The sequence below is a fragment of the Podarcis tiliguerta genome, assembly GCF_965153285.1.
Source record: "Podarcis tiliguerta genome assembly, chromosome: 1".
Taxonomy (NCBI): Eukaryota; Metazoa; Chordata; class Lepidosauria; order Squamata; family Lacertidae; genus Podarcis; species Podarcis tiliguerta.
Window position 1 is genome coordinate 51848023 of NC_139534.1, and position 7027 is coordinate 51855049.

Below are 7027 nucleotides of genomic sequence, written 5' to 3' on the forward strand. Positions count from 1 at the left end.
GGACCCGGGAGATCAGAGTTCAAATCCCTACTTAGCCATGAACCACACTGGGTGACCTTGGGCCAGTCACTGTCTACCTCACAGGGTTGTGGTGAGGAATAAATGGGGGGGGGGTAATATCATGTACACCCTTTTGAGATCCTTGGAGGAAAAGGTGCTATATAAATGTATCTAAGATATGAATTTTGGTCAAGATCCACCAGAAAGGAACAACCAAAATGATCAGGGACTGAAGTGACTCCTCCACGAGGAAATCCTACAACATTTGGGGCTTTTAAATTTAGGAAATAGGCAGGCAAATGAGGAAGGATCAGGGAACAGGAAGCCCAGGTCCAGGAGCCAAAGTGGCCCTCCAGACCTTTCTAACTGGCCCTTGAGAGCCTTCCCATGCCACTTCCTGGCCCTGCTCCACCTCCTCCTCTTTTGCCTGGCTGGAATACGTCCTTCAACTGCAATAACGTCTCTTGCTTGCTTGAATGGAAAAATGTGTGCGTATAAACCTCTGGATTTGGCATGGATTGAATGTACCCTGGTGATTGAATGTATAAAGGCAAGAGTCACATATGTTGTGTCGTCCATTTTTTTAAACATTATTTCTGCCTCTGGCCCAACCAACCCCAGGTAGGTGGCCCCCCCAGAAGGCTGACCATGATAGAATGTGGCATTTGGGCTGAAAAAAGTTTCCTGCTCTTGGTGGAGGTTATGAAATTATGCACAATGTAGGCAAAGTGGACAGAGACATTTTTCACCCTCTCTCATAATACTTGAACCTGAAGCCATCCGATGAAGCTGGATGGTGAGAGATTCAGCACATAAACCTATGGAATTCACTTTATCAAGACACGATAACAGTCAGCATCTTAAAAGGGAATTAGAAATATTCATGGAGGATATGGCACTCGATGGCTATTAGTCATGATGGCTGTGTATCCAGTATCATAGTCAGTATGAATCTGAAACACTAGTTGCTGGAAAGCACAAGTGGGGAGTGTGCTGCTGTGCTCAGGTCCAGACTGAGGACTTTCCAGAGGTATCTGGTTGGTCCTTCTTATGCTCTTATGCCTTGCTTTTGAGAAAGGTCCCTAGCAGATGTTACACAAAGCATTGGAAATCAGGGAAGACTATGTTACAACAGTCCACGGATATGGCTCACAATTATTAACAACCACACCCACACCCACAGGGTTCCCAATTTGTAAAGAATTTCAGGGGGATTAGCAAGCAGACATCAAGAACCCACAAATATTAGAGCAGATTTGTTTAGATCCAGTTGCCACATCTAAGCCTGTTTCTCTTCCCTCTGTGCATCCAGTATCTGCCTTGTTGATCGACATTTCATACAGCGATACAAAACAACAACAACCCCAAACCCAAGTATCTGCCTCACACCCAACATTTTTAGAAAAGATCAACAGAGAAAACAAGATGTGATGGACATAAAGTTTCAAGGAAAGCACAAAACACCAGGTTTCAAGCTGTGATTCCTGCATTGCAGGTGGTTTGCTTCAAGGCCCTTTGGGTACCTTTCCACTCTACAACTCTGTGATTCTATGAAGCTGTGCAAAAGAAGAGGGAGATTCAATATTTCCAAAGGTCAACCAAAAACAGGGAGGAGAAGGAATTGGTTGAAGCTGAGGCAAGAAGGGGCCCTCCGGCAAACTCATCTCCTTAGCCCTGGAAGCTTTGGAACCATCTCCTACAGAAGCTTTTCGCAGAACACCAATGAGCATCTCTTAGGGGTCAGAATCCTGCCAGGGAAGCTAATCTAACAACCATTTGGGGGAGTTGGAGGAAGCCATGATTTTCTGTTGCTGAGACCTCCGAGGTCCTTTGCCAGAGTTAGCAGTTGGGTCAGATTCTCTTGTGCAACCCCACCCCCACCCAATGGAAATGTCTGATCAGCAGTGCAATGATAGGATGGTACGGGGTGGAGTGCCAGGGAAATGCAGGCTTCAAAGGACAAGGCTTCGTCACCCCCAGATCCGGAGCTGTCCTTGCATGTGAGAGAAGGGCTCCCAGCAGCCAGTCACCCATCCTGAAACCCCATGTGCTCTTCCTCAGCCAGCCGAGATGAAAGCTCTGTTTGGCCACAGCCCTTTCAATAACAACCACCCCCACTCTTAAGCCCTAAAATTAGAGCTTTCTTTGAGCCCGAGGGTGATGCCAGGGAGAAGATAGCACAGCAGTGTTTATATACGCAGGTTTGAATTGTTCTCCCCCCCCACCCCAGCCCCACTGTCTATGTTGCAGTAATTACAGAGTTATGGCCTGCCGGAGTTTGGTTGTTTGCAGCCTGGCTAGACATGGCATCGTTCTTGGGCATCTGGCCTCGCCCAAGCGGCAGCTGGGAATGTGCTGGATCATCAAACCGCAGCTCACCTCAGCTCCCAAAGCAAGGTAAGAGCCAACCAACCTGGGGCAGATCAGTGGTCGAGCCACACCAACCTCTACTGGCATGGGTTCTGCTACGAGCGAGCTACAGAATAGGGTAACCATGGTACACTTCTTCTCAATCCTGCCTACACCACCCAATGACTGCAGCTCAGTGGGCTCAGGTTCAGTCCCTGTCATCTCCACATGGGGCTGGAAGAGACTCCTGTCTGGACCCCTGGAGAGTTGCGCTGCCAGTAAATGGAGGCCCAGTGGTCCGTTCTGGAGGTCTTGTGCAACAAACCCACCTCCCACAAAGACTGGACTTTTGCAGTAAGGAAAGCGATGGGGAAACACACTGGAAGTGTGGGATAACATTTTGCTTGATGCAACATTGTCTAACCTTACTGCAAACAAATTATAGAATCATAGAACTTCTAGAGTTGGAAGGGACCACAAGGGGACACTCACCCCAGTAAATAACAATGGTGAGCTTTCCAGCTGTTGCTCATAATGTTACCAGTTGACCAAAGCAAGGACGGAAAAAACCTGTTCCAATTTTGTCCTTTTAACAGCAACTTGATATGCAGATGGAAGTTGAGGGGTTTTTGTGGGGTGGTGGTGGTGGCATTTAGGTTACCCTTTTCTATGTCCTCTGATCAAGGTGCAATTCAAGACACAGAATCAGGGTCAGATAATATGTTCAGACAGCATCCAAGGTCTGTTGAGTCTCTGAGCTCTGTTACTCTTCTCTGCATCAGAAAACCAGTTTTTCATGTCCTGATTCCTTCTCAGTAACTGGGTTTCTAATTGGGTTTATCTGTCCTGCCATAGTCAACCCAAATCATGCATCCAAATCATGCCTTGGCAGAGACTTGCACAGAGAGACCACTGACAACTTCAGCACACCAAATCTACTCAATACAGCACTTATTTGTTTCTGGAGCAATCTGGTGTTCCTCAGTGTGGACATATAAATCACCTTGAGATGAATGTAAAAGGGGGTTAGTTAATTAATTAATAATGATACGGATGAAGATGCTGATGATAACAACAACAGTAAATAATGTTAGGGGGTGGATTGCTTTATTCCCTCCCCCCCCCTTTTTTTAAAAGGTTAAACAACTAATTTGCCATGGAGAAATATTCAACCCAGTAAAATGTTCAATGCATTAAGAATGTGCCCATACCACAGACAACGCCTTTCAGATGCAGGTCAGATGTTTTACATCTCCTGATATACAGTTGTTGTTAACCTGCCCTGGGACAGGCTGGCTATAAATACAAATAAAGACATACATAAAACACAAGCAGGGCAGGTCGGATATGCTTTATAGGCACCTCAAATCAGCACTGAATGACACTAACCACCAGTATGGAAATGCTCTCACGTTTTAGTAATTGAATAAAGTAAGTCAATATTCTTATCAACCAATGAATTGAGCTGGTCCTTTAAAAAGAAAAAGAAAAATTCTGATTGGGGCCATAAACCCCAAGCTAAGAACATAAGAAGATCCAGCAGGATAAGGCAGTGGCCCACTTAGTCCAGCATCTTTTCCTTACAGTGCCAGTCAGATGCCTGCAGGAAGCACCCAAGCAGGATTCAAGCAGCACTCTTCCCTCCTGTGGGTTCCAGTAATTGGCAATCAGAAGCATACTGTCTCCAACAGTGGAAGTAGCTTTCAGGTTGCTACAGTGCAGCATGGTCTTGCTGCAGTAGTTTTCAGTTACGTCAGGGGTGGAGAACATGTGGTCCTCCATCTCCCATCAGCCCCAGCCACTATGGCCAATGGTGCTCAACATCTGGTGGGTCACAGGTTCCCCACACCTGGCTTAAGCAGTGAGAATCATAGAGTTGGAGGGGCCTAGTCAACAATTCTGAAAGGTCAACAACCCTGAAAGGCAGCCCAGTATTAGTGTTCCATTCAGCAGATGAGGGCCAAGAAAAGAATGGCTTGCTTAAGGTGACCTAGTGAGTCTCTGGCTGAGACAATAGTTGAACCATCAATTGTCCAGCTCAAGGCCTACACTCTCATCCACTATGTTATACTGGCAATGCACAAGTAAAAATAGAACTTGCCAGGAATCAAGGTTGCCTCTGCCAGCCTATGGCTCATAACATCCTCAAGACATCTCAACTTGCATTGACCTCCAGCCAGGTTTCAGAATGAGGAATTACAAATACTATTTCAGTTGGGCAGGAGCAAAGCAGAAGAGGAATATCCTGGAAAAGGCAAAAAGCATCCGAGATGCTGGATGCTTCAAAGAGAAGGAAGTCACAGGGTCCATCTTTTCCAGCTTTCTGTGTGTTTTCAGAGCCTGGCCCACTGGGCCCCCCCCCATCCCCTCACCCAGCACAGAATTGGGCTGAGCTCTCAGAAGCTCAGAGCAGCAGGACATTCACCATCAAAGAGGATTCCTCCCTGGCCAGTTCCAACCTGTTTTCTGCCAGCCCTGCAGTACAGGGGAACTGAAATGGGCTGGGCTCTTCCAAGCCCAATGCAAGGCTTGGTCCAAGGCTACCTGGAAGAGCCTGTTGTTTGGGGGGCAGCACAAACACTCACATGCTCAGAGCAAACTGCCCTGTTTGCACTTTATTATTCCTATTAATCATGTACTTGGCATTTGCACACACTTTGAAGTACTATATTATTATCCCTATCATACAAGGAGAAGGAGGCAATTACTAGGCCCGCTTTACAAAAGGGTAATTGAAGCCTCATCCAACTCCCCCCCCCCCCCCCCGCAACCCCCATCCACTAAGTCTGCAGCTCAGGTGAGTTTTGAATCCAAACCCAGCATGCAATGCAAAGCACCACACTTTCTCCCTTGAGGAGAGGAGGAAAGTTGCTCTGTGCAGGTGGAAAAGTTATCTCATCCTGTACATTGGAATATTGTTGTTGTTGTTGTTTATTAAAATTCTATACTGCCTTTCATCCAAATTGCTGTTTGCTCCAAGTGAGCGCTAAAGAGCAGTATTCCTTGGGGGAAAGCAGCGGGACAAGAGGAAGTGTTGATAAGCCTTCTCTCTCATACAGAATTTGGAATTTGTCTTTTTCAAGATGAAGCTTGCCACCTCGATTTTTGTTTTAAGTCTTTTGTTTTTATGTCATTTAAAAAGAATTCAGATCTGCTATTCAACTACATTTTGAAAGTCTGTGGGTAAATGTTTAAAGCTGATTTGTCTTATTAAGTAATAATTGACCTGACATTGCAGCCCTACACTGCACCTGCGATTTTGGATCCACATGTAAATGTCCTGATAGCAGACTACTAGCTTACTGATGTTAGGTGTCATGAAAGGGCAGCAGATTGCTGGTTTACCCCATACACCCAAAGTATTTTTGTTTCATTTTTACTCCCAGGCAGTCATTTGTAGAATTTGTTATCTCAGATGTGAAAAAGATGTATGATCAGGCTTGGGTACTATGCACTTTGATTTGGGAGGAGGTGTGCAACTTGCTGCTCCACCTCAGGCAGCAGAATGTTTTGGTCTGGGCCTGGGAAGGTCCCGGGTTTATTCCCTGACATTTTCTGGTAAAGGTGGGCAAGACTCTTATCTGATACCCTGTAGTGCTGTTGCCCATCAGTACAGACAAGACTGAGCTGGATACGTACACCAAAAACTCTGGTAAAAAGCAGCTTACTATACTCTTATGCAAAGCCTATGAGAATAATGCCATCAGAGATGGAATCATCTGTCTCTAGACCCTGTTAGATTAACCTTTTAAATATGTTTGGGGGAAGGGGTTATTGGTTGCTTTGTTTTTGCTATTATTATGTACTTTGTGGTTTTTATGGTGTATTTTTATGCCGTGAACTGCCCTGAGATCTTTGGACGAAGGGTGGTATAAAAATTCAATAAATATATAAATAATAAAGATATGCATAGCCCAGTTTAGTGGGCCTTTCAAGATAAAGATGCATATATATTTACTTTTGTGTAGGTCTCATTGGTTCAACTGGTCTTACCTGCTCCATCCATCTGTGCCATGCAGGAGTATGTCCCAGGTGGCCTGCAGACTTCCACATGCCATTATTATTGTTACTGATATTATTCATTTGATGTCTTTGCTGCCTTTCTTCCCAACCAGGAGCTGTGAGGTATTTGTTTCCCCTGTCTTGATCTGTACAGCCACAGCAGGCTTCCAACAGACTGACTTCACTCCCAAAGGCGCACTCCTCTATTTTCTCCAAAGACGGACACCAACAACAGTCTGGCCCTCAGCTCTAGCACTCCATCAGAGAACGCTCTCCTTGTTAACTTGCCTGCCAATGATCCCCCTTGCACGATTCTGGGAGGTGTTCTTCATCATCTGCAGAGTTCATACAAATCTCTAGTCAGGCCTAGGAGTTTTGCCTCGATTCTTCCCAAGCTGGCTCTTTGGCTCTTGTTCAGCGAGCGCCAATATCTTGGCACCTCTTAGGCTGCATGGATGGGCCTGGGTGGCATCCCACCTTGTTCCAGGCAGGCAAAACTGTAAGGATCTCTGGGCCACGAGAGCCAAGAAGCCCCAAACCCAGCCACGGTGGACCACCCCCTCCAAACACCCCACCTTGCCTCTGCATACTCTCCATCCCTTGGGCTGTAATTAAGCTGCAGCTGGAAAGCCCCAGCACCCAAGAGCTGGGGATGGGGCCGACCGCAGGCAGCTGC

The 7027-nt window shown here is 46.2% G+C and overlaps 1 protein-coding gene across 1 annotated transcript in view; it reads right to left on the reverse strand.

Moving 5' to 3' along the window:
- The window catches only part of CDK5R2 (cyclin dependent kinase 5 regulatory subunit 2), a 40329-nt gene extending 33458 nt beyond the window's left edge, over nucleotides 1-6871 (reverse strand). Inside the window, exon 1 of the mRNA XM_083441557.1 lies at nucleotides 6343-6871. The gene's annotated coding sequence lies outside the window, so the exon portion shown is untranslated. The remainder of the gene's footprint in view (nucleotides 1-6342) is intronic.
- Between the last annotated feature and the right edge of the window lie 156 nt (nucleotides 6872-7027).